This window comes from Lissotriton vulgaris, chromosome 4_1 (genome assembly GCF_964263255.1).
Source record: "Lissotriton vulgaris chromosome 4_1, aLisVul1.2, whole genome shotgun sequence".
In the NCBI taxonomy this organism is placed as follows: domain Eukaryota; kingdom Metazoa; phylum Chordata; class Amphibia; order Caudata; family Salamandridae; genus Lissotriton; species Lissotriton vulgaris.
The window spans coordinates 433,499,510-433,526,849 of NC_141691.1; the positions used below are offsets into that span (position 1 = coordinate 433,499,510).

At 44.9% G+C, this 27,340-nt stretch overlaps 1 protein-coding gene and 1 pseudogene across 2 annotated transcripts in view; one reads left to right on the top strand and one right to left on the bottom strand.

The window, feature by feature from the left end:
- DIAPH2 (diaphanous related formin 2) overlaps window positions 1-27,340 on the bottom strand; it is a 3,821,702-nt gene that overhangs the window by 937,686 nt on the left and 2,856,676 nt on the right. The window lies entirely within an intron of this gene.
- LOC147718837 (serine/threonine-protein kinase PLK1-like) lies at window positions 511-4,267 on the top strand (annotated as a pseudogene). Its single transcript, XR_015310009.1, has 3 exons — window positions 511-1,163; window positions 2,564-2,694; window positions 3,244-4,267. The product of XR_015310009.1 is annotated as a serine/threonine-protein kinase PLK1-like (transcript).

The following is a 27,340-nucleotide window of genomic DNA, read 5'->3' on the forward strand; positions in this document are numbered from 1 at the left end:
TCCCTTTCAAAGCCTCCCTCAAACGTGTCCACCCCACTCACTCGGCCGTTGCTGGAGCCTCAAAGTCCAGCTCACAGTAGGCTCACAGGATCACCAGGCAACATGGCGGGTAAACTCCAGAGTCGGGGCCACAACCTCTGGCGCTGCCCGTGGCCACCGCACACGCCGCTGTCTGCCTGGTGTTGACACTGCCCTTCAGCCAGGCTTCACATGAACCGCCCTCCGCACAGCCCCGCAAAGATCCCGCTGGTTACACTGTGGGGCAGGCTCAGCGGGTCCGGGGCCGACGCCATACATTCAGCACTCCCTCGCACCGGAATCAGTGCTGTCCCTGCCCGTCCTGCAAATCAGCCACACGGGGTCCGCGGGATGCCTCCACCTACCCACGGCACCATGGCCGTCCCCCGGGGTGCAGCCGCCGCACCGCGATGCCTCCGGCAGTCCCACCACGGAGCTACGCTCCGGCACTTGCCTCTATCTTTTTTTTTTCTTTTTTTATCTATTTAATATACAAAATTTCCCTGGCTTATGCCAGTATTTTCAAAGAGGGACATTTAAAATAACAGATCCAACAGAGTAAGACCAGGATCTCAACAAAGAGAACATACAGGACAGGCAGAAAGTCTCCAAAACAGCACTGAAATGTAGAGTTCAACAAGTTCTTGATTAGAGGCCGTATGGAGGTTAGAGTAGGAGGAACCATCTGTGCATTTGCCTTACAGCTTAAAGTCACACAGAATTGTGCATAATTAAATTTCATCTGGCGTGGCGTAGCCAGCGTTAGACAAAGACTCACTCCCCAGTGGCAGGACACCAGTGGAGACAATGTGTAGCATCCATTTGTTGGGGCTTTAATCCCAGTATTGTCTGTTCAGGAAAGAATCAGACCCCAGATCCAGCAGGTCGCAGAAGTGATCTGCAGTTGAGGTTTACCAGTACATGTTCAAAGTTAGTTGGTGTGTAGCTCAGAACGAGAGTCAACCTTGGGAGAAGTATACTGCTACCTTTACATGTATAGGGACACATCTGGACTACATGCGACAAACCATCAAGGCGTGCCAGTATTTACACTGGAATTGGGTCATCTATCATGATCTCAAGCTTGGTAACCTCTTCCTCAATGATGACATGGAGGTGAAAATAGGTGACTTTGGTTTGGCAGAATACACAAAAGAGCAGAACAGGTCGAAAGGTGGTGTGCACTTATCACAGTTACTGTGTGATAATGGTGGTGAATGCGTGAAAACAAGTTGTTGTAGACAACGACTGTTGATAACAGAAGGCTAAAGCAATTTCCATCAGACCATCCTCATGGTGGAGTTTGCATCACGTGGGAATTGCTGTTCATACCGTCCCTAATCCGACCATAAAGTGCCGGTGCGGGAAAGGATGTCAAAAGTGTGAACATGATGTACATCCTAGAGTGGTGTAAATACAAAAGTGCAGTGCTCAAATAATAATAGTGAATAAAATCGACTACCCAGACTCCAGAGAACGTTTGGACAGAAGTCTAAGTGTCAAGGATTAAAAACACGCCAGGTAGTCCGACTACCCTGTGGCGCTGTGCAGTACGGTCGACATGTTTCAGCCTAAGGGGTATTTGACCCGGCTTTCTTCAGGACCTATAATAGAAAAAGCTACTGCAACTACATGTAATGTGTTTAAGTGACAAGTAACACCAATATACTACTAAAAAGTTACATCTGTACCAAAAACTTAGATACTTAAGTGTCCACTGAAGGGAGAGATATGTGTCTTCTTCCTATCAAAAAACAAAAACAGATGAATAGTATATTAAACAACACTCAAATACACACATACACCTGTAAATTAGTTCTGCAGGTGTGGCTACACGGTCTCTGTGTGCGTATATTTGTTTTATCTCTCCCTTCAGTGGACACTTAAGTATCTAAGTTTTTGGTACAGATGTAACTTTTTAGTAGTATATTGGTGTTACTTGTCACTTAAACACATTACATGTAGTTGCAGTAGCTTTTTCTATTATAGGTCCTGAAGAAAGCCGGGTCAAATACCCCTTAGGCTGAAACATGTCGACCGTACTGCACAGCGCCACAGGGTAGTCGGACTACCTGGCGTGATTTTAATCCTTGACACTTAGACTTCTGTCCAAACGTTCTCTGGAGTCTGGGTAGTCGATTTTATTCACTATTATTATTTGAGCACTGCACTTTTGTATTTACACCACTCTAGGATGTACATCATGTTCACACTTTTGACATCCTTTCCCGCACCGGCACTTTATGGTCGGATTAGGGACGGTATGAACAGCAATTCCCACGTGATGCAAACTCCACCATGAGGGTGGTCTGATGGAAATTGCTTTAGCCTTCTGTTATCAACAGTCGTTGTCTACAACAACTTGTTTTCACGCATTCACCACCATTATCACACAGTAACTGTGATAAGTGCACACCACCTTTCGACCTGTTCTGCTCTTTTGTGTATTCTGCATCTTGATACAGGGGAGCGAGCAGACAGGTCATTAAATATTCCCCTAGACCCTCCACACACCTGTTTTGTTTTTTGACTTTGGTTTGGCGACAAAAATTGAGTTTGATGGTGAACACAAGAGAACGCTGTGTGGGACTTTAGATTACCTCGCTCCTGAAGTCTTCGACAAAAAGGGTCACAGTTTTGAGGTGGACATCTGGTCTCTTCGTTGCATTTTGTATACACTCCAATATTTAGATTAGATTATGGGAATGCTTTATATGCCGGGGCTAGAGTACAGATTTAATCTAAGTTACAACGCTGCTGCAAGGTTAATACTTGGTATTCCCAAATATGAGCCAATTGCACATAAACTAAACATTTTACATTGGCTTCCAATTGCAAAAAGAGTGCAATTTAAATCACTGTGCTTGGCATACAAGGCTGTTCAGGGATCAGGTTCAAAGTTCTTGAGAACCAATTTGAAATTATATGAACCTTCCCGATTGCTCAGATCAAGCCAATTGAAACTAATTAGAGTCCCGAAAGTCAGACGGGCCAATTGGGGTGAAAGGAGCTTTTTTGTACACACAGCAATGACCTGGAACCTCCTTCCACTCATTTTAAAAAATAGCCCATCTATAGGCTCTTTTAGAAAAGCAGTGAAAACTTGGCTCTTTACTGCTACTTGTTAGTTGACCCGTTCGAGAGGCCTGCTGTCAGTCATAAGCGCCAAGACGCCTTCGGGCATTCGCGCGCTATACAAGTTGATAAATCAAATCAAAATCAAATCACTCCTCGTTGGAAAACCACCCTTTGAAACATCCGGTCTCAAGGAAACCTGTATGCGAATCAAAAGGAATGAGTAAACTATACCAAAGCACCTTAACCCAGTAGCTGCTAATCTGATTTAAAAAATGCTGCAGTCTGATCCCAACACACGCCCCACAATTGACGAGCTGTTAACAGATGATTTCTTTACGTCTGAATATATTCCAGTTTGGCTTCCTTCCACCTGTCTGGCTGTGCCTCCCTGGTTCTCAATCGCCCCAACCAGTATTGAGACGAGTTGCAAACCTTTAGCTGCTCTCAACAAAGGTCCTGGAGTCCCATGTGCTACCTCTCGGAAATGTTCCAGCAGCTCACCAGCGTCAATGCCACCAAGCCTTGTGAGCGGCTAATCATCCGGCAAGAGGAAGCTGAGGATCCGGCCTGCAGTCCCATATTCTGGGTTAGCAAATGGGTTGACTATTCGGACAAGTATGGATTTGGCTACCAGTTGTGTGATGATAGTGTTGGTGTACTGTTCAAGGTTTGCACCTGCTTGATCATGTACAACGATGGTGACACCCTGCAGTATATTGAGCGGAATAACGCAGAGTCTTACCTAAATGTCAGATCCTACCCCACAGTCCTGACTAGTAAGATCAGACTGCTGAAGTACTTCAGTAACTACATGAGTGAGCATTTGTGGAAAGCTGGGGCCAACATCACACCACGTGAGGGCGATGAGCTGGCTCGAATGCCCTACCTCCAAGCCTGGTTCCGCACCCAAAGTGCAACCATTCTTCACTTAAGCAACGGAAGTGTGCAAATCAACTTCGTCCAGGATCACACCAAGATAATACTCTGTTCCCTGATGGCTGCTGTTGCCTTTATTGATGAGAAGCAGGACTTCCGTACCTACAAGCTAAGCTTGATAGAAGAGCATGGTTGCTGCGATGAGCTGGCGAGTCGGTTGAGATATGTATGTACCATGGTGGAGAAGCTCAAAAATAAACCATCTGGATCTGCACGTGCAAAGCCTTCTGCCTAGACCTGCCCCCATCTGTGACTGCAGTTTGCACTTATAAAAAAATAGTTTTATTTTTAAGTATTAAGTGGGGGTCAACTCCCAGTCAGACATTACAGATGTGTCACTTGCCTCTATCTTGAGGCCGTCGCGGCCTGCCCACCTCATATCCCTCCACCTGCAAGAAGCAAACATACTGGACAACTCCCAGAATGGGTTTCGAGCCGGTCATAGTACCGAGACTGCTCTTTTGGCGGTGGTGGAACACATCAGGAATATACTTGACCAAGGTCAGACGGCGGCACTGATCCTATTGGATCTAAGTGCCGCGTTTGACACGGTCTCCCACCACATCCTTTTACATCGCCTCGCTGAGGCAGGAGTCGGAGAACAGGCGCTTGAATGGTTTCGATCATTTCTTACGGGTTGAACCTTTAAAGTTTCTACTCCTCCCTACATCTCTGCCCCTCGCCCCATTCTGCAGGGAGTGCCACAGGGCTCGGCCCTCAGCCCCACCCTTTTTAACTTGTATGTTGCTCCGCTGGCGCAGGTAGCTGCTAGTTTTGGGCTTACAATAGTGTCATACGCCGATGACACACAATTGGCGGTGTCACTCAATGGCGATTCTAATATGAACGCCCCCACCTTTCAGGCAGCCCTCAAAGCTGTCGCCGGCTGGATGGCGAACAATCGCTTACAACTCAATGCCACCAAGACGGAGGTCATTCTCTTCGGTAGAGACAGCGAGCTCTGGGGAGACCAATGGTGGCCTTCTGAATTGGGTCCTGTTCCTACTCCTGTAACCGAAGTCAGAAATTTGGGCGTTTGGCTTGACAATCAATTGTCTTTTATTCCCCACATTAAACGTGTTGCAGGAACCTGCTTCGGCGCTCTACAAAGCCTACGGCCTATTTTTAAATTTTTTGACGCGGACACCAGGCAGATCATAGTCCAAGCTCTGGTGTTGACCAGATTGGACTACGCCAGTTCTCTGTTTCTGGGTGTTAATCAAGCTGAGCTTGCCCGTCTTCAGCGGGTACAAAATTCGGCGGCTAGGATGCTGGTCAGCCTCCCCAAATTTGTTTCAGCTCGCAGTACTATCCGTGACCTTCACTGGCTCCCAGTAGGCCAAAGAATTAAGTTCAAGGCTTTGTGCCTCACTTTTAAAATTCTCAATTTGGCCTCCCCCCCCCATTCTCACCCAGACCATCCTCCACTATGTCCCCGCAAGAGCTCTTCGGTCTGCAGGGTCTAATTTGGCCATTGTTCCTCGTTTTAAAAAGTCCAGAATGGGTGGACGCTCTTTCTCGGTGATGGCGGCTACTCTATGGAACTCTTTGCCTGCTTCACTTCGTTCCATCCACGATTTGTTTCAGTTCAGGGAACAATTAAAAACCCATTTATTCTCTGCTGTATAGCTCTGTGTTTTGGTCATCACTGTTGTGTTTTGTTTTTTATCTCCAAAAGCGCCGGGACGCCTCCTGGCTGCGGCATCTGTGCGCTATACAAAATTTAATAACATAACATAACATAACATTTGCCGGGGCGGCCGAAAACAGCGATCATCCAGGGGCCATCAGGGGGGAATCAAAAGTCCCCAGCGCTCACAGGGACCGGCCCCTCTCACGGGCCCCAGGGCTCGGGTTGGATTCCCGGTGTTTAAACGGATGATTGGCGAGGTTAGCGCGGAGCTCCGGGCTCACACGTCCGCCATCATTGGCTCTCATGCCACGCCCACCTGGTGAACCAAATTAACAGATTTATAGGGCTTTATCATAATCCTCTCGTGAAATAGGAGAGAATTCTGTCAAGAAACAGGTTCTAGTGGTTAAATCAGGAGATGGCTAGTTCCCCGACCAGTTGATGTCTGAGGCATTACCAGACCCTGATACATTTAGAGCATCTACAATACCTCTGATCTTATTGTCGAAAAAATAGGTAAATTGTGTGCATAATTTAGAGGAGGCCTCAAGAGGCGCTTGGATTTCAAACATTTTAACTATCTTGAAATATTCACTAGTTTTGCTGTCACACATAATTTCACTGGCAAAGAAATTGGCACATTTTCCTAATTTCCTCATTAAACCAAAGGACAGAGGGGCATTTTAAGGGGCCAGACCCTACCTTAATTGGGCACAGTGATTTCCACCATGTCTCCATACAATGCATTAGCTGCCTATGTGTCTGCCTCAATATCTCCATTCAAAGATTGCACACTATAATTAAGAATGGGCGTAATCTCCTCAGTAGTGGGATTTGCCCAAATTCGATGAGGTAATGAAGGAGTAGACATTCTACCTCCAGGACCCCGCTCTAGTTTCCAGCTAAAATATACCCCTGCATGGTCTGACCAACAGGGTCCTGCATGGCACTTTGAGTGTGGGTAGAGACACAGACTGACCCACCCTCATGGATGACATGAAGCCTACCTCTTTAAATGGTGAAAGAGTGCATGCAGGACTACTCGAAGGTCTTTGGTTGCAACTCCTGCTACTTCATTTTCTGTTGTGCCTTCCTCAGTAAAGACACTTACACTGATTATACAAGTCAGTGAAAGGGAATGCATACTTTTTAATTGAGGCACCTGCCCTTGTTTTTCTCTCACTACTTTTGCATGTCTGTGGAGCTACTGAGGACATGTAGTCTCTTTGCGATCCCTCAGGTGCTTTACATCTTAGCGGTTATTACTGGAAAGAAGGCCCAGGCACCTAAATAAAAGTGACACCTATTAGTGAATCAGATAGCTAAAAAAGTGTCCCATATTTGCAAATCGGAACAGTTTGTAACTTGTAAAGACACGCTAAGTGTTTTGCAAAGTATGGGAGTCTACATACATTTGCATTTACTGCAGGCAATGTTTGTGGTAATATGGGTAAAATCAGCAGGAAAGAACTGCCAACCAGTCCATACAACAGACCCACGCCAGACAAAAATAAAATGGCAAACACACTTACCTATCAAATTAGCCCTTCTGTCACAGCAAGATTGGCCTATAAGCTAGCCCACCGTGTTACTATGCAAGCCTTCAACGTTAGTGACGTTTATATTGGCTACTTTGTTAAGTTTTAATGCAGTGTGAAAATGCAATGAAAGGTAAAATAGCTCTGCTTTGATGAGGAGGTACATTAAACTACATTTGTATTAATATTATAGAGAATGGCAAATAATTCCATGAGGGAGTCACCACATGTAAAGCGGACAGTTAACCGAGGCAATGTGTTTCAATTAAGTTACCTAGCATCAATAATCTAAAATAATAAATGATACGCGTATAGAGCGTTGCCAAGAGTTCTTTAAATAACTGCCAGTGCTCATCATTACCATTACAAACATTGTTGTATCCATTTTATTACCTCCTGAAGCTTGGATGGGAAGAGATGATCTTCCAGTATTTTAACATGTGGCAAACTGAGAAGACAAGATGCTGCGGTCATCTTTCCTGTTTCATAGTCAGCAGCTATTAAAAATATTCTGAAATAAGTTGCTAACACTTTTCTATGAAAGCGGACCCTGTCCAAGGACATCTATCTACATACACTTTGCCTGTGAGGTACAAGGTTTAGCTATCCCCTTTCATTAGGCAATATAATGGAGAAATGATACAAGAAGTCATAATGGAATCTGCACTTAAGCAAAGCCTGAAATCTGATGGTGTCAGTGTTTTACCCAGCGGTAATTACTCAGACAATAGGAGCCTAGAATGAAACGAACCGATTGGCTATGATGAAAATGGAAAGGCCAGACTACAGACACAGATACTTCCCCGTCTCCACGCTGTGTCCCCTACCCCTCCACCTCTGCTTCCCTCCTTCATTATTTGTCTTCCTCCCTTTTTCCTTTCCTCTCTCTCCCTTGAATTCCTCTCCACTTGCCTGCTTTGTCTATCCGTATGCCTATATGTTTAATCTCCCCCCTCACCCTTTTACATTACCCCCTTACCCCTCTACACGCCAAGACCCAATGGATTTAACTGTAACTGTTGTACCTTCTGTAACAATGTGTAATTTGTAACCTATGTAACTATCCTCATATAAAGCGCTCTGATACCTCCGGATCTAGTAAACGCTATATAACACTCAAAGAAATAAATAAATAAAATAAAAAAAGTTTGCTAAAAAATGAGTTTTAAATGTAAAGGTACTAGCAGCCTCAGTGGTTCAAAACTGTTATGCAAAAAAGCTTTCATCACGTGGTGAACCTAAAAAGAATATACAAATGTTGATGCAGTCCGGATTCACGCACAAAGAGCCCTCATGGGCCCACTAGCACTGGCCGAGGCATCAGGAAGAAGGATGGGAACTGAGATTAAGCATCAGAAACTGAGCTGGTGCCCCCACAGACGAATAAGCTGGTCGCAGGCCAACGGATATACCTTCCCCTAAGACCATCTACTAGGTTTAGAACTCCCTTCAGGGCCTCTACTAGTACTGCAATTGTCCCACATTTATACGTTGAGACTCAGAAGAATGCTACACATTACACAGTCAGAATGCTATGTAGCCACTGATATTATCTTACTACTCTGTAGTCCATAGAGTTTAACTAATGTATTATACCTGGCAAAGCCACTCATCACTTCTTTATGCTGCCTAAAAGAAGATGGACCCAACCCTGTGAAGATGGAACTAACTAATTCACAACCCTAGGAGATGAGAATTATTTTTGTTATATTTTTAACATGCCTTACAACCTTCACACTTATGTACACACACCACTCTTACTGTACATGCCAACTCGCCAGGTATAAAAAACACCCTTTGTCCAAGAAGCCTTTGGGAAAAAGAAAAGGGTGGGAAATTCCCTGGGTCCTCCTAAAGACGAGCATTTGAGACAGGAATGGAAACCCCTCAAAAAAGAGCCCAAGTACAGGCAGGTGCTTCAGTACCATATTGAGAACTTTAAAGCACTTTGGCTTTCTTTGCACATAGTTTCCCTTCTACATTAGACTATCTAAATGGTGTGCACTTCCTCGTGTATCACAGTGAACATATGCTGCAGCACTGCCACAGCTGAGCTGTTCAAAACACTACATATGAATCCCAAGTGGTTCATACACATTGTCGATTTGTACCCCTACCATGTTGCTAAACAGTCCTAAATGTCCAGAGTGGTGTATGATGCAAGCAGCTCAGGCAATTCTGATTTTCATCAAAAGGACCAAGCTTGGAAGGGGGCAGACCATTGACATTCAAATCACCCTCTTTCAAATGTAAACTTGAGATAAGAAATCAGCGGTCTTGGGCAGTGTGATAATACGTGAAGGAGGAGCATGGTCTTGTTCATTCAAGTAAACATTGTGAATTTGTTTCCACACCTTTGGGGACCAAACTGACATAAAACGGCTATTAAAAGGAACAAGAGTGCCATCACTGCATCCTTCATCAATCAGAGTTTAAGCATCTACTTTGTAGACTGAATTGGTAGAAAATTAAATGCCCTGGTTATCTGTACATGCAAACCCTACACCGGCCAACGAGCACATTACTGGTGAACTCAACGTTAATATCCTTTTGCCACTTGGCTTGTGTTCCCAAAAGCAGTGGTGCTGCCAAAAACATTGGTTAGACTTATGTTTAATCTTGCACAAAATGAATCACGCAGTGGGTTTGCTGAATTGAGGAGCGTTCCCCCGTCCAAAATCAGGTATAACAAACCACCACTGCAAAACTAGTATCATGTTACTTCCCCTAAGCTCCAACAGAGCATAAGGATAGGAGAGTACAAGTAACATCTCCACCCTAACCCTCATATTAGCAGCACCTAGAACTGTCCAGGGTCAGGTTACTGAGTCTGAGCGATGCCACATACAGTTACCCCACCCCTTGATTCTGTCCCAAGGCCAGACTTACTACTTACAATCCTGTACCTGTTGACAGGTGTTGGCAATCCAAAGTGGTTGTCTATGCCTACGGTGTCCTTCCCAGCAGCATGGCCTTATCATTACTGCCTCTCTGCTGTACCACCTCTTACCACAATCTACCAGGGTCCCCTTGTGCAGAGCTACATTGGTCACCCCGGGAGAACCCTTTGCAGGCATAACCCATTGTTCCAGAGCCCTCCGGATGACCACTAAACTGCACTGTGTCTGTATATAAGGATGAGGCATGAGGAGAGCACACACGTGAGGTCTTCAGAAAATCGTCCGCTGGGCGCGTTCTCCACATCTCGCCTGCACTAAATACCCCCGGAGCTCGACGTTTGCATACTGGGGTGGTGGGGATATTTCTCAATAAACAGTATTTACCTTCAGTTGAATGGCTGATTTGTTCAAAATGTGAGACTTCTGAATGTATGCAGCTCAAAAAAAAGTCAGGAAATTGGCTCTGTGTGACACAAGGGCACCCCAACAAATAGATAATGCAAAAATGTTGTAGATGTTTTGGAGAGTGCTCCCAAGCAGTAAGGTACATGTATTTCTATTACAAAATTTTCTGCAGCCATATTTAAATGTACTCAATTCTATGTGTAATATACTTCTGAAGGCCAAATAAAGCTATGTTAAGCCGACCAGTAAAACTATACAACTTTGTTAATAATACAGGACAATAAAAAGAAGATGCCACAAGTTCATTGGCATTGACACAAAACACAACACTAGAACTAAATCAGAACTATCTCTAAAAGATGCGGGAGAAAGATAGATTTTGTTGAATTTAGTGGACGTCTGACTATTTGGGGAGATGTTAGTTAAGATGTAAGGTTTAAAGTGCTGCATTAGCGCACGTTTTATTCTCCCCTTGTTTCCACTGTCCAAGGTTTCCCTAAAAATTATACCAAGGAAAGAAAAACCCCAAAACGGTCTTTTCCTGGGCTACTGAAACCTTGAAGCAAATCAATGTTGTCCGCAAAGTTGGAGGGAAAAAAACAGTTCACACCCAATCGTGAATCCATTTGATATGGACCGGAATTGTTATAACCGCCGCTCTGCACCTTCTGCTTCATATGCATGCGCAGGCCACACTGAAGAAAACTTGAATCTTCGCGTTAGTGCTCTTGTGTGAGGCATAAATTGCAAAAATACTTCAATAGGTTCTCTTTCCGTGTTGGCAGAGCAGCCTCTCTAATAGGCATGCATATACAGTATCTATAGCAACAAACGGCATGACACTCCGGGAAGAGATAACGCGCGTTTGTGAGAGAGAGGGAGCGCGAGCGGCTGTGTGCGCGCGCCGATATCCTTTACTGCGAGGGGAACAGTTAGTTGTAATAAACCCTAATCGCGCTGACAGCAGGCTTCACAACACAGAGACAACCCCTCCCATCTGAACCAAAATCAAACAGAGGAAGGAACAATGGTAAACAGATGTTCTCCGATACCAGAAGGTTTGATTTTTTTCCATATTCAAATCATGGCGGCTGATTAATTTGTGCAACCCTGCGAATTACGTTTAAAAAAAAAAAAAAAAAAAAGCTCTGCCCCCTATGTTTATAGGTGCACTGCAGGCGTTCTTCTTTTCGATAGCTCATAGAAATCGCCACATACAATTCTTATATGCAGCTCTTTTTTATTATCTGTTCCTATCTGCCATTGAGTTCCGTGTGTCTGCAGATTGCACTGTCAATCTCGCGCCCCGGCAACCTTCCTGGTAAGTGGTCCATGTCTCCAACATGACTCACTCCACTGATCAGCCATGATGGGGACGCAGATCCCGGCACCCGGCTTGCTGCGTGTATTTTTTTCGTCTGCTCTCCTGGGGAAGCGTCAAAACAGCTTCCCTCCGGATCAACAACAATCAACGCTCCATTCATAGGCAGCCCTGAATATTGAAGAAAGCACAGAGGTGTAATCTCCCTGCCACCCTTACTGAAGTATGCTCTGAAAAAAGGCAGTGGAATTAATTTCATTCACCTTTCAGATGTTATTGCTATTATAAAATACAAAACGCAACATTTTGCGTAACCCAACTTGGATCTAAAAAATATATATTTACAGGATTTTTAATGCATTTACCAAAAGGCCTCTTGTCATATCTGCTCTATATTGAGGGGCAAACATGAGCAAATTAATTTATGTCTGAAAATGCACTCATGGCAAGCTTATTGGGAGAGTAGGAAATTGATAGATATGTAACTGTAGGGAAAGTAGTACTGGGAAAATGCCTGGATAGATATGTAACTGTATCAAAATGTTTAATTAAATATAATTGTTGTGGGACGGGGAAGCGCTAAACAAATTGACTAAAGGGTGGTATGATGGGGGGTTGCACTTCCAGACATACAACTTTACTACTAGGCCTCACAATTAGTGGCTATAAATCATTGGCTGTACCGCTCTCCAATAGACCCAGCATACATGGTAGACAGATACCAGATGGGAAGATTGTATATAGAACTTGGTAGCTCTATATACGAAAGTCCCGTAGGGGAGGTACTTGGGCCCTACTGCATAGACGGTCGGAATTTGGCACCAGGCAACAAAATGTCTGAAAGGGACAGCGGTATTGACCCAGGCCAAACCCTTATTGTCTACTTAAAAACTCGGGCTCCTGTATTCTCACCTAGGCTTTGATAAATGGGACACAATTGGATTAGCCACCATAGGCCATTTAGTAAAGAACGGCAATATCCTCTAATTTCGGGAACTACAGCAGAAATATGAATTGACTCGGGAGATATTTCGCTATCTGCAGATCCGCCACGCACTCACAACAGCGCTTTAGGACCTATGAACCTGACAGAATCATCCCCCTCAGAGGACCGGTTGCTCTCTGAGCCCATTCCAGACAAAGCCATATCTCTAACATATCGCAAACTCTGTAAAATTTGCCGGATCCCTTTCCGGCTTCGCGAGGCAGTTGGCAAGCTGATTTAGGACACATTGAGGATGAGGACTGGTAGACAGAACTGATGTCGCCAAGGGAAGCAGCTATCACTCTTTGTTTTCGACTCATCCAATTAAAAATCCTCCACAGAACATTCCTCACAGGGGTAACCTTGGCCAAAATGGGGACTAGACAGAATGCTCTGTCTGAGTGTCTGTCATTAAGAGACAACCTTCTATCATACTATATGGGACTGTCCACTTCTAAGGTATATATGGAATTAGGCAACAACACACATGCAGGATGCCACTGGGAAAAAGAGAACACTCACTCCACAGCTAGGGCTTCTCAACATTTGGGAGGCTACTGATCTCACAGAGGTGGAACAACAATTAGCGACATTAGGGTAAACGCTGGTCAAGAGAGCGATAGCAATGAAATGGGGGCAGCGGTAAGACCATCGGCTAGGATTTGGGTAGCAGCAATGGATAAATGCATGATTGCTGAAAAAGAAGTGTATAAATCTAGAGGGTGCCCTAAGAATTGGGATAAAAAGTGTGGTGGGTGGAATGCACAGAGGGGAGACATGTACATCCCCAACTGTTGAAATGGAAATGTCAAGATGCAATAGACGTTTACTCGGATTGTTGGATGATTGATTGAATGTACACTATTTTGCCACGACTACATGGTGTAACATGCTTGATTATATGCATGCCACTGTATTGTGATTCTTTGCCGTTTGAAATTAATAAAAAAAACTTAAAAAGAAAAAAAATAATTTAAATATGAGGATGAAGCATACATAACCCCATGCAGTTACAACACAAGGCCATATCACCAGTGCGCCAAATGAGAGGCAGCCAGCAGGATCCCAGCTGCAGTAGCTGGTTCTAGGATCCAGACAACCGAGAAAAAGAAACTAAATTTGCCCCATTGTAAATTGCCAAGATAGGGACATATTCAGAAGCGCCAAAGCTTTGTCTGCTCTCCGTTTGGAGTAGCAACCTGAAGGTGGTAAGCAGGACTTTCTTATTTTCACTTGCAGCAGAGGCCAAACAAAGGCCTGATTTAGGGGGCCACAAGCCCTTCATTTTTACAAGAATCTTCCCGGCTGAAAGCTAGCTCGAGCCTAACACCTAGATACAATGAAAACAAAGGCACACAGTTAGTTGTCACTTCACTAGTACTTAAACTAAGGTTATGAGGAAGGTTTTTGACTTTGTTCACCCTGTGCATGTTAGAGATATCGATGCACTGCAAGAAAGTCAGATGTATCAGTAATTACAGAAATTGCTATTTCAATATCTCTTATTAACTTTTTCTTTAATTCTGTTATAGTACTACTTATCCCAATGAGAAAATCAGAAAATTTTACTTCACATACACATTCAGAGACAATAAATCATTCAAGTGAATACATCAATGTACAGGAAATGTTACATAAGACAATGAGGATTATAAGTTATACGAGTCCCATATCATCCTTACTGGTAGGCATTATATGTTAAGAATGCATGAACAAGAGAAACCAGGGTATAATTTGTAAAAATGTACCTGCCAGGGCCTGAGGTATTTCTCAGAAAGCCACTGTTGTTGGCGCTGCCCATTGTTACTGCCAACACTGTCAAATGCAATTCCAGGTTATCTAACTACGCAAATATGGCTTGGATCGAATTTGTTTTATATATTTTTTAAAGTATATTGAATATGTTGTTGATGAGCCATGCTCAAAAATACACAGACAACACCACCACATGGTAGACTGCCATTAATTTGTGTTGGCATTTACAAATAAGTGCTAATGCTAAGCACAGGAAAACACTGGCACACAAAAATAATCATAGGGAAAAACACAAAGTCGGTATTTAAAATGTTACACAATGACTGGGGTTGTTTCAACTAAGAAGACCTTACTACCACCCAAAGGAACATTTTTAGCAACTTCAGAATAGGGACAGGTAGATAACAATAGAGGTCTAAACCCATGCCTTGCAGTTTGCATTCAGCTCCATGATGCTGGTTAATAGCGCCCTGTGCAGTGTTAGAAGGAATGCAACATATGAAATGCAGGTAAGAAAATGATCTCTGTTTCAAAAGCAGTAACCCCATATCCATCTATATTAAATACAAATCTATGATCTGCACGTTGCAACAGGCACATGGAAACTTTATGAGTCAAAACTGTATCTTGACAAAACAAAGATCTCTTCAGCATGTGCATTAATGAACAGTTATCTCATCATTATTATTGTCCTCGGAAATTTGCTGGGCTCACACAGATCTCTGCAGCACGTACCCTAACCCCATAAGATATTTTAAAATGCAGCCTCTTAGTGATCAATTAAACCAAAACATATTTACTGTCATATTTGCTCTTGTTGCCAATTTCTGTGGGGAAGAATAAAAAAAAAGTGTAAGTTAACTCTCTCACTGCACGTTCATGACTCAATTTCTCATCAATCAATCAATCAATCAATCAATCAGGGAATTGTGAAGTGAGCTACTCAGCAGTGAGGGCCTCAAGGCATTGGGGGGAGGGTGCCGCTCCGGGTCAGCCGAAGTGCCAGGTCTTGAGACTCTTCCTGAAGGTGTGCAGAGAGGGGAGTGTCTGATGTCGATCGGGAGCTCGTTTCAGGTCTTTGCCGCGATGTAGAAGACGGTTCTTCTAACTGTTCTGGCTCTGCTGATGCGCGGGGTTTCGGCAAGGTCGGCGGAATGGGAGGTTTCTCTTGGGTAAGTGGAAGGAGACCCTTTCGTTGAGGTATTGGGATCTGGTGTTGTGGAGGGATTTGTAGGCGTGGGTGAGTAGCTTGAAGGTTACTCTCGTCTCGACTGAGAAACAGTGGACGTTTGGCAGTGTTGGGTGATGTGTTCATGTTGTGGGATGCTGAGGACGAGTCTGGCCACGGTGTTCTGGATGGTCTGGAGTTTGCGGATCATGGATTTGTTGATTCCAGCATAGAGGGCAATCCTGTATTCCAGCCTGCTTGTTACGAGTGCGTGGGTGATGGTCTTTCTGGATACTGGTGGTATCCATTTGAAGATCTTGCGAAGGATGCAAAGGGTGTTGAAGCAGATGGACGCGACCGCGTTGATCTGTCAGTCATGGTGAGGGAGGAGTCGAGTATGATGTGAGGTTTCGGGCGTGGTGCATGGGGCTAGGGGTGCTTCCGAGGGCAGAGGGCCACCATGAGATGTCCCATGCAGAGGGGGTGGGCCCGAGGACGAGGCCTTCTGTCTTCTCCGAATTGAGCTTCAGGCAGCTGTTGCTCATCCAGGATGCAACATCCTTCATTCCTTCCAAGAAGCTGAGTCTGGTGATGTGGGGGTCCCTTGTGAGGGAGAGAATGAGCTGGATGTCGTCTGCATAAGTGACTATGCGGAGTCCATGCTGTCTGAGGATGGCGGCGAGAGGGGCATGTAGATGTTGAAGAGCGTGGGGCTGAGTGATGATCCTTGGGGTACTCCGCAGTTGATCTTTGTAGGTTCGGAGAGGAAGGGCGGGAGTCTGATTCTTTGGGTTCTGCCGGTGAGGAAGGAGCGGAACCAGTCGAGGGCAGTTCTCTGTATGGTGGAGTCTGGCAGTGAGTGTGCGGTGGGAGACGATGTTGAAGGCTCGTGGAGTCTGGCAGTGACAATGCGATGGAAGACAGTGTCATGACCCCACCTCCCTTGTGCTGCCACGCCTTATCTCCAAGTTTATGGGTTCCCAGAGTAAATTATATTCAATTCAAGCACTTCATTTAATGAACAGTTGCCCTGACTCAGTACAGACCTGAGTTCCTCTTTTTATGTGTGTGCACTCTCTGAAGTTTATACATTTATCTCAGAATTTATCTGAGTTAGTGCTGCAAACAAAACTGTTTACACAGAGAGATAATCACTGCCCCTTCTGAGCAGTGCAGTCTTCAGCGCATGCACTAACTCAGAGCAGCTCTGAGATAAATGTTTGTGCTTAAGATAGTGCAAGCGCATAAAACTGGTGTTCAGTTTTGTTGTCAGCTAGTACAGCTATGTATGATATGGATCCAGGTGCTCCAAAAACACACACACCACAGCTGCAAACTCATAAGCAAGCTAACACAGAGCAAAGAAATGTCATCTTAAGAGCTACTATTAGTGCACCAATTTCCAACCACCTAAATTCTCCTAGATTGTAGCAAAAGTTGCTCAACATCTCAAGATCTTTGCTGAAGTACAATACATCTGCATCGCAATCAATATAAGACCGGGAAGAGGAATGAAAACACTTTTCAGTGGCATAGAAAAGGCCCAGTCATGTCTCCAGATGAGGACACCCTGGAACACCTGGTACCCTTACAATCACAAAATCCTTCTGTAAAAATGTGAGACATGGATGTAATATATGGAATATCTAGCCTTAAGATGAACCTGCTCATTTCTTTACAGCGTACAACAGTGTATGAGTACTGGTACTTCCATTTATACATAATAGGAGGATATGTGATGTAACTCAAAGCAGCCCACACATATCACTGTGTGTCCACAAATCATTAATATGTACAAGTAGTTTTTAAAAGCGAGTATAATGCATCACAAAATCCATTTCCAATTGTTTGGTGATGAATGCAACATCACCTCCACATGTAAACAAGCATTTACAATGCAATGGTCTCAGCAGCATTAAAGGTAGAGCTATTGGAATTGCTCATTATTATTTTTTTTAAAATCATAAATAAATGGCATTGTCATTTACATTGCCAATAACTCCATCACGTGCATATGCAAGACCTATTGTATTAGCACCCACACACACACAGTAAGTAGTAGAGTGAGAAGTCGATAGTGAGTACGAGAGAGTTATTAGTAAAGAGTATTAGAGAGCGCAACAGAGCTATGTGAATAATAACAGCTGTGAGCCCGTGCCTGGGGTGCATCATCTGAGCTGTGTGAATAATAACAGCTGTGAGCCCATGCCTGAGGTCCATCATCAGAGCTGTGTGAATAATAACAGCTGTGAGCATCTGCCTCAGGTGCATTATCAGAGCTGTGTGAATAACTGCATCAGCCCCGTGCCCGAGGTGCATCATCAGAGCTGTGTGAATAACTGCGTCAGCCCCGCACCCGAGGTGCATCATAAGAGCTGTGTGAATAACTGCGTGAGCCCCGTGCCCGAGGTGCATCATCAGAGCTGTGTGAATAACTGCGTCAGCCCCGCGCCCGAGGTGCATCATCAGAGCTGTGTGAATAACTGCATCAGCCCCGTGCCTGAGGTGCATCATCAGAGCTGTGTGAATAACTGTCAGCCCCGTGCCCGAGGTGCATCATCAGAGCTGTGTGAATAACTACGTCAGCCCCATGCCCGAGGTGCATCATCAGAGCTGTGTGAATAACTGCGTCAGCCCCGTGCCCGAGGTGCATCATCAGAGCTGTGTGAATAACTACGTCAGCACCGTGCCCGAGGTGCATCATCAGAGCTGTGTGAATAACTGCGTCAGCCCCGTGCCCGAGGTGCATCATCAGAGCTGTGTGAATAACTGTGTCAGCCTCGTGCCCGAGGTGCATCATCAGAGCTGAGTGAATAACTGCGTCAGCCCCGTGCACGAGGTGCATCATCAGAGATGTGTGAATAACTGCGCCAGCCCCGTGCCTGAGGTGCCTCATCAGAGCTGTGTGAATAACTACGTCAGCCCCGTGCCCGAGGTGCATCATCACAGCTGTGTGAATAACTGCGTCAGCCCCGTGCCTGAGGTGCATCATCAGAGCTGTGTGAATAACTGCGTCAGCCCCGCACCCGAGGTGCATCATAAGAGCTGTGTGAATAACTGCGTGAGCCCCGTGCCCGAGGTGCATCATCAGAGCTGTGTGAATAACTGCGTCAGCCCCGCGCCCGAGGTGCATCATCAGAGCTGTGTGAATAACTGCATCAGCCCCGTGCCTGAGGTGCATCATCAGAGCTGTGTGAATAACTGTCAGCCCCGTGCCCGAGGTGCATCATCAGAGCTGTGTGAATAACTACGTCAGCCCCATGCCCGAGGTGCATCATCAGAGCTGTGTGAATAACTGCGTCAGCCCCGTGCCCGAGGTGCATCATCAGAGCTGTGTGAATAACTACGTCAGCACCGTGCCCGAGGTGCATCATCAGAGCTGTGTGAATAACTGCGTCAGCCCCGTGCCCGAGGTGCATCATCAGAGCTGTGTGAATAACTGTGTCAGCCTCGTGCCCGAGGTGCATCATCAGAGCTGAGTGAATAACTGCGTCAGCCCCGTGCACGAGGTGCATCATCAGAGCTGTGTGAATAACTGTGTCAGCCCCGTGCCCGAGGTGCATCATCAGAGCTGTGTGAATTACTACGTCAGCCCCGTGCCTGAGGTGCATCATCAGAGCTGTGTGAATAACTGCGTCAGCCCCGTGCCAGAGGTGCATCACCAGAGCTGTGTGAATAACTGCATCAGCCCGGTGCCGGAGGTGCATCATCAGAGCTGTATGAATAACTGCCTCAGCCCTGTGCCCGTTTAAAGTTCTCTCTAGTTGTTAAAACTAGAGCACATAACAGCAGCTGTACAAATATTAACTCGGAGGTTTTGCGTTTACTCTTTTGCAAAGATTAGGAGGAAAGCAATTAAAATTTGTTTTGCCTTTAAACTCGGGCTCCTGACAAAGAAACAAAGACAGTCTGCAAGCCTTCATTAACACACCCACTGCAAGCCACTTCCTGATTTTGAATGATATCACTGGCAGATAAAGAGAATAAAAAGCAGTATACCTAGTTGATAAAAATATGTATGCAGTGCAGATTGATAAATCGGTTATCACAAAATAAATGAGCTTATAAGTAAAAGGATACAATTATTTACTAGTCTGTTCATCTGATCCCTGGCCTTTTACTAGGCGAGTTATTCCTGGTTGACCTGCCTCCCTCCTTGGAGACCTGTGCTGACGTCAAAGCAGCTATATCTGAAGGCCCTCTGTCCTCCCCGTGAACCCCTGCGCCTGTGAGCTCCGTGCCTGCCCGACATTCCGACACGCGCCTTGGGATTGGGTCGCACCCGTTAGCTGCCTACATTACAAGCTCACGCGTGCGACCCAATCCCAAGGCGCGTGTCTGAATCCGCCTTTGCATAGACAATGCTGCGCGCGTGGCCAGCTCTTGTCTCCACTCCTTGTCGGGTCTTGTCGGCTGAGCCGACGACTATGGTTCTCTGGCGAGAACGCGCTTCGCGCGTTTCTAGCCGAGACCCAAAAAGGCAAATCAGAAGCAGAATAAATATCTCTTAAGAAAGACACAAAGGGGCTGAGGAACTGCTTCTAAAATGTTTTTACATCAAAAAAAGAAGAATGGGGTGATGTTGTCAGCAAAACAGATATCAAAGACAGTACACACTGAATGGTAAAAGTTGTTTCGATGTGAAACATGAATCAGTATCTTAAGTACATCTGGTTGTGGCTAAAGACCAGTTTTGTTTGCCTAAACAGATCCAAATCCAAGGAACTCATGATAGGCACACTGTTAGACACAAAATGCTAATGGTTGTGGTAAATAAATAGTAATAGGTCAGATTTAATTTGAATCAGCTCTCACCCCAAAGAGCAACACTGTTGTCAGGCTCATACAACTTATTCTGATTATCTGTAGTAGATTGGACAATTCCACCAAACTGTAATCCTAGTTAAGACAAAATGTCCTTAGGAAATTTACTTTTATTCCATTTGATGTTTCCAGGTAATTTTTGCATGCCAAATTTCATACAGATCAAAGAAGAGGGGAGGAGAAATGTATTTGGGGTGACTAAATACTAGTGTTTTCCATTTTACATCACAAAAGAAGGTTTGCTCTTTTCCATAGCCAAAACTGCAGAATAGAATTACAGTAGACTTGGCAGGAAGATATGATTTTCATTAGGATAGACCATCTGTGTGCTTTGGTATAAATCTGTTCAATAGTATAGCTATTTTTTAATTATAAGCTATTAGGTGGGATATGAAGGGGTAATCTTTCGTACTGTTGGTCATTATTTATCAAAATATAAAAAATCACCCTGACACCCCCCCCAAAAAAAAATCTGGTATCCCTCTACCTTCCTAATCCACATCCTTCAAAGCTGTCTCTTGGTATGCGCTCTTACCCAATTGTCCCAGAAACTCTCTAGAATGGCCAGATCCTCTAACTTTTAATCTAACCTATCCTAGACCCTGAGATGACCTTCCCAGCTACTGACCCATCACTCATCTATTATTCACCTGCAAGATAATTAAAAAAGCAGTTATAGTTTAAACTCAAGATAACATCAATGCTAACCATCGCCTGCATGACTATTAGTCTTGCTTCAGATCATGCGGCAGCATGGTGACTGCCATCTTAAACATCAGACAATGCTATCCTAACCATAGATGAAGTTGACCCCTGTCTTCCGATATTGCTGGACCTCTCAGCTGCCTTAGACAAAGTAAACCATTCCACCCATATACGCATCCTTGTGTCGCAAATAGGATTCACCAGAAATGTGGTACACTGGTTCTCCTACCTTCACAACAAACACCAGTTTGTTCACATGGCAACATCCAAGTCACCAAAGATCCCTATCATACATGGAGTCTCCCAGGGTCCGATACTGTCCACAGTCATCTCCAAACCTTTGAGTCACTTGGTGCTGTACTCATGGATAGTAGCATCAAGATTCACCAATATGCCAATGATACACAACTCTACTTGAAAGTCTCATCTACTTAAGACTTCCAATGCCTCAAACACTGCAGAAGCAGTTGTCCTCAGTAGAGTTCTAACAAGGCATCTGAGCATGCAGCATAGGGCTGTGTACTGGAAGGACCCATATTCTGTGGATTAGAATTCCACACAAGTAACCTGTCTTTGAAACCAATGTTACCATAGTATTCATAATGTGAGTGGCTGATGTTGACTACTCTGCCCTGGCCACCAGCACTCCAGTACTGAGAGAAATACACTCAGTTATGGAAGTCCGGGAGGTAACATATCATGGTTGTGATCTGATCTCTGGATAGAAAAGAGAAGGACTATTGATTTGGCCATGTAAAGTATTTCAGGGCCTAGTCTCAGGACAATGCATAATTCTGACCGTGAGCTTGTACTCAATTGTTCCTATATACAATTGTTCCTATATATTGCAGATAGGGGAGGATAGGCACAGAACTCACTCCCTCAGTCCAATTTCTGTCCCTCCTAAATGTTAGTGTGTGTGTTAAAGGAAGGAATTAACTAAGAAATTCTGCACTGCTCAACTTTAGGAACATCTTCGTTTTAAAAGACATATTGCAGCCAAAATGTGTGAAAATATAGTCTCTCCAAAATTCAAAACGTGTTTTTAACATACAGAACCTTTCCACATTAATACATCAGAAGTAATATTTTTAAAGTGATAGTTTTGAAACATGAATTTAGAAACATTTATTCTCCCCTCCGGTCCTCTTATTTGTGATAATATTATAAAAGGAGGAAATGATAAATAAAATAATTGCTTTGGATTACACAATTTGATAAAGTGGGGAAGCCGAGATTAATCCCAGGTTTTCTGATTTCCCATTGTGCAATTCAGTCTTTAGACATATATGCTTTGCTTCCCTTACACCCACTTTACTGCCAACCCCCTCCACCTATCCGCCACCCTGCAGGCATCAATGCGGCTCCTTGTCACATCACAGACCAAACTAATTGGCTCCAGGAAAAATGTTTGTGAGTACCCATGTACTAGATGGATCAACATCACTCTTTCACACAAAAAGCACACCTGAGCAAATTAGTCGGAAGGCTGCAATACTCACTTCCCCTTCGAATGACTTTCATATAGGTTACAGGCAACCTCACAGTTTAGGAGGAAGGTTGCAAGATAAATTCCATGCAGCCGCTGCCATGTAAATACTTAACAACAAGGGGTGGTGATGAACAGAGTTTCTGAATTAAGCAGAATACTCTTACCCAGTCAAGAGATCACGGCTAGATCCAACACCGTTTTTTAGCTCAGTGCACCATCCCAGCTCAGAACCTGGCTATATGCAAATTAGTCTGTTCCTGTCCCAGTGCATGAAGGGAACAGGGCAAACCAAACTACCAAGCCAATTCTTACACTGGGAAGGAAACAAGCTTCCGGGGACCGGTTTCTGGCATTTCAGCCGTCGTCGGCCCGGCTTGCTTGAATCCTGATGGTGCAATGAGCAAGGGACTCACATCTGAGTATACCCTTCCACGCTTATGGTGGACAAAATATTTCTTTTCTGAATCGTTTTTGGCCACTATAGGTGTGGCAGGGTATGCTCAGACATGAGTCCCTTTCTCACTGCACCATCAGGATTCAAGCAAGCCGGGCCGAAGACGGCTGAAATGCCAGAAACCGGTCCCCGGTAGCTTGTCTCCTTTCTGGTGAAGAATTGGCTTGGTAGTTTAGTCTGCCCTGTTCCCATGATGCACTGGGCCAGGGACAGACTGATTTGAATATAGCCAGGTTCTGAGCTGGGATGGTGCAGTGAGATAAATAACGGTGATGGATCAGGCCCTGATCTTTGGACTGGGTAAGAGTGGTCTGCTTAATTCAGACACTCTGTTCATCACCACCCCCTTTTCTGAATCGCCATGTAAATACAGCACAGCAAACACAAGGAGATGATGGACGGAGTGCTGATACTTTTCAAACACTCACCCCCAGTCACAGATCTGGGTTGAATCCATCATCATTTTTTAGCTCACTTTGCCACCCTGGTTCAGACACAGCTATATGCAAATCGGTCTTGACCCTGTGCCTCATGGGAACAGTCCAGCCTGAACTGCCAAGCCACGTCTTCCCTGGACCGGAAACAAGCATCCTAGGACCATGTTCGGGCTAACAGCCCTTATCAGCCAGGCTAGCTTGAATACAGTGACAAAGTGAGCAAGGGACCCACATCTGGGCATACCCTGCCAACTTAGGGCAAACACAGCAAGCGCAAGGAGATGATGTACCGAGTGCTGAAACTTTTCAAACACTCACCCCCAGTCACAGATCTGGGTTGGATCCATCATCACAGCACAGCATAACCAAATAGTATAACTCACAAGGAGTATAAATTTCCCTACAAATTATTAACCACTCATCACTATAAACTATATATAATGATAGAAAGAGTAGTAAGTTCTTCTGTTTTAAGTGGGCTAATGACTTAGGGCATGATTTGGAAAATCCTGTAAAATGTGCTGATTATCAGCGACTGCGGAAGAAGGGCCATCGACAGTCTTACTAATGGACACGTTGCAACTGGGCGTATTATGACATCCATATTACAGTGTTGTGGCATTAAATCTGATGATGGCAATTTTTTCACATCATCTTGGCTTGTTGCATTTTACATTATCATGCACCTAAATGGGGCATTGGATCACAGCAACTAACAAGCATTGACAGAGCCAAAAGGCTGAGCCCTAAAAGGTAGGGTTATTTGTTTTGCCAATTACCTTTTCATTTGTATTACTATTGGTAGCTGGTGCCTGTGTTTGCCCACCCATAGACGCTGCACAGGCACTATGAAGTCATGGCAGGTACCTACACTGAATTCAGGAGATGAGAGAACTCTGAAAGGGCTGAGAGACCTATTCTCTGTTGCTTGAATGTCAGGGAGGGAGGCCAGAGTAGAGTGATGTGTGGCAAGGCCTTCTATTGACGGAATGGAATGCAACTATAGTAGTGACTGTTCCCGCTCTGCTGTTCTGTAGGATACTGTGCACAACACAGGGAGAAAACGAAGTTTGATCAGAAGGCTGACAAGAGCAGCTCTGTCCCTACAAAATGAGGAGGATGTATTTACGTAGTTTGCAAGAGATGGGATCGTATACAGATCTATGCAGAAATCTTCAACAGGGGGAGAGAAAGAAGCACAGGAAGAGCAGGCAAGGCCAAACTGGCTGTAGGGGACACCAGGCATTTACCCCAGTGGGCCTGAGGGGTGGGGGAAGGGGCGGTTATGTGCCACTGGGCCGCTTTTCTTACAGGGGCCGGTTTTGCAGCGGTGCTGCAATATCGAACCCCTGTAAGAAAAGAGGGAGCAGTGCTTCGTGGCTACACAACCCTGCACCCGGGGCCGGTCGAGCAGCAACCTGTCAGGGTTAGGAGCTGTTCCCAGTCCGCCCCGGAGAGCAGGGAACATGCATTTGCATGAAGTGCTGAAGAATAAAGAAAGACTAAATAAAAAAAGTCTTCCCAACGTAGCAATGGAAAGATATAACAGACAATTAGAACACTGTGTGAACAAAATGCTCGGAAGAGTGCTACACAAAATTCGGAGGAAAGCCACTGAATCAAAAGCAGACACCTGAGATAGACAACAAAGTCACCCAATCACCGAGTAAGGGTCTGATTCAGAGTCCACTGTAAGGATATGTTATGTACTAGAAACAAGAGGTCTTCCAATGAACAGTTCTATAGCAAAGATCTAAACATGAACTGCAGGTCAGTTATGCCTAGGACTATGGTTATGATTCAACTAGGAGTTCGATTTAGGGAACACGTGGTCTGAAAGACTGCAGTTTCTGAGAAGTGCACCCCAACAACTGATCACTATCGAAAATCGGCCACAAAGACCATTTGAACTTAATTTCCAACCTGCAATGGTTCAGAAATGTCACACTCACTCAAAGTGTTTTTGCACATAGATTTTACCATGTAATATATGGAAAATGTTAATTTGGAAGAACTGTCTATTGCAAGTTTTGCTGCTTGGAAAGATGAAACATATGCATCGTTCCAACCTTTTCACCTCATTCAGGATGTAAAGGGGACTGTGGAGGTAAAACTGCAGGTGGTGAAAACCTGCACCATGCGGTTATCGGTTATTCTCCAATTTTTATATCACAACTAAATACTGCAATCGAAATCTATATTTGCATTCTGTGCAACATTCGTGCACATGCATTGTAACTACTGATGCCCCAGGTTGCCTGAGCAGACCTCCGAGCCAGGTTCACAAAGAAGCCAAGGAAATGTAGAGGCTAAATCATGGAACTCTAGAGTTTATTTTTTTCGTTAAAGGATGGGCAGGCCCGGGCTAAATTCCTGACAGCTTCCCATTTGCCTCTAAAATGAAAATGTTAAAGCATTATCACAGGCGGAACAGCGGTTTTCGGTAATTGAGCAATAAATTAAGCTTATTCACGAGATATTTTCCAGTGGGTTAGATGTGCAGCTTAAAATGTGTCGACCAATAAAGTCCATTTATATTGGATGCTGCTGCTTCGAAAGCGTTGCTCTCAGTTTAAACGTGCCGCGCCTTAATGATTGAACGGAAAAACAGCACTTTTGGCGTGGAGCGTGCGGCTCCATCACGCATAATCAGGGAGACTGCAATCACTTTACAGGGCCTAGCTGGGACGAAGCTCCGCGCCGACAGCCTGCTTACCCCCTGCTGCATAATTATTATGGACTAAGCTGGTTGTGAAGCGTCTCCTCCCTAAGAGCCGCCTTGACCTGCTATACCAACACGCAGCCCACAACATTAACCACAATCAGATGGCAAATTATTCAGGCATCGGAAGTTTTGCTCTTTCTGCAATGTGCCTTTTATGAGCAATTAAACATTTGAACATTTCTCCTCTCGCAGCAGGCCCGGCGCGCTCTTTGCGCGTGCTTGTGAGTCAATGGTGAAGGTTCACCGCGCAGTAGGAGTTCCGTCGCGTCGCCTGCTCCGTATATTTCTGGCGCCATCTTAGCACAGACGTTTCGTCTTTTTTTCTGGATGTATATTGTGCTCCCCGGCAAGGACGTGCATCGAAACACCTCAGCCAGCATTTTCTGAGCGGGAATTAAAAGCTGCTTTGATGGTGCCTCACGGAACGCTTGTCTTCACGCACGCGCTTGATAAATACGCCCTCCCGTAGAAGCAGGCAGTATCAGCGCCACCCCCCCCCCCCCCCCCCCCTCCTCGCTCTATCATCCTTGGGAATGATACGATGTATTTTTAATCTGTTGAGAAGAGCATTTGGGGTTTGAATAATACATTTGAGAACCATAGTGTGAATTCCTTCTACTAAATATTCGGGAGTGGGAAACGCACTAGAAAAGAACATAACCTCGGTGCTTAAAGCTGGTCTTACTGCGGGTGCATACAACATCTTTGCGGCTGCATAAGTGATGATTTATTTCAGAAAAAAAGAAAGCTGTGAAAAGACTATGGTCGGTGTTGACAGTAGCCATGCCGGAATTAAATGTACGACTTTTTAAACTTAACGCTGCATCAATCAACAGCATGGCTCAGCGAGATAGTTGCATCTCTCGTTCAGCCAATGTGGTGATCTGGCGGTCACCACGAGTTACAATCCTTGATGATTTACATTCCACCCTACTGAAGTCCTTGGAGGTGAGTGAGCACTCGATC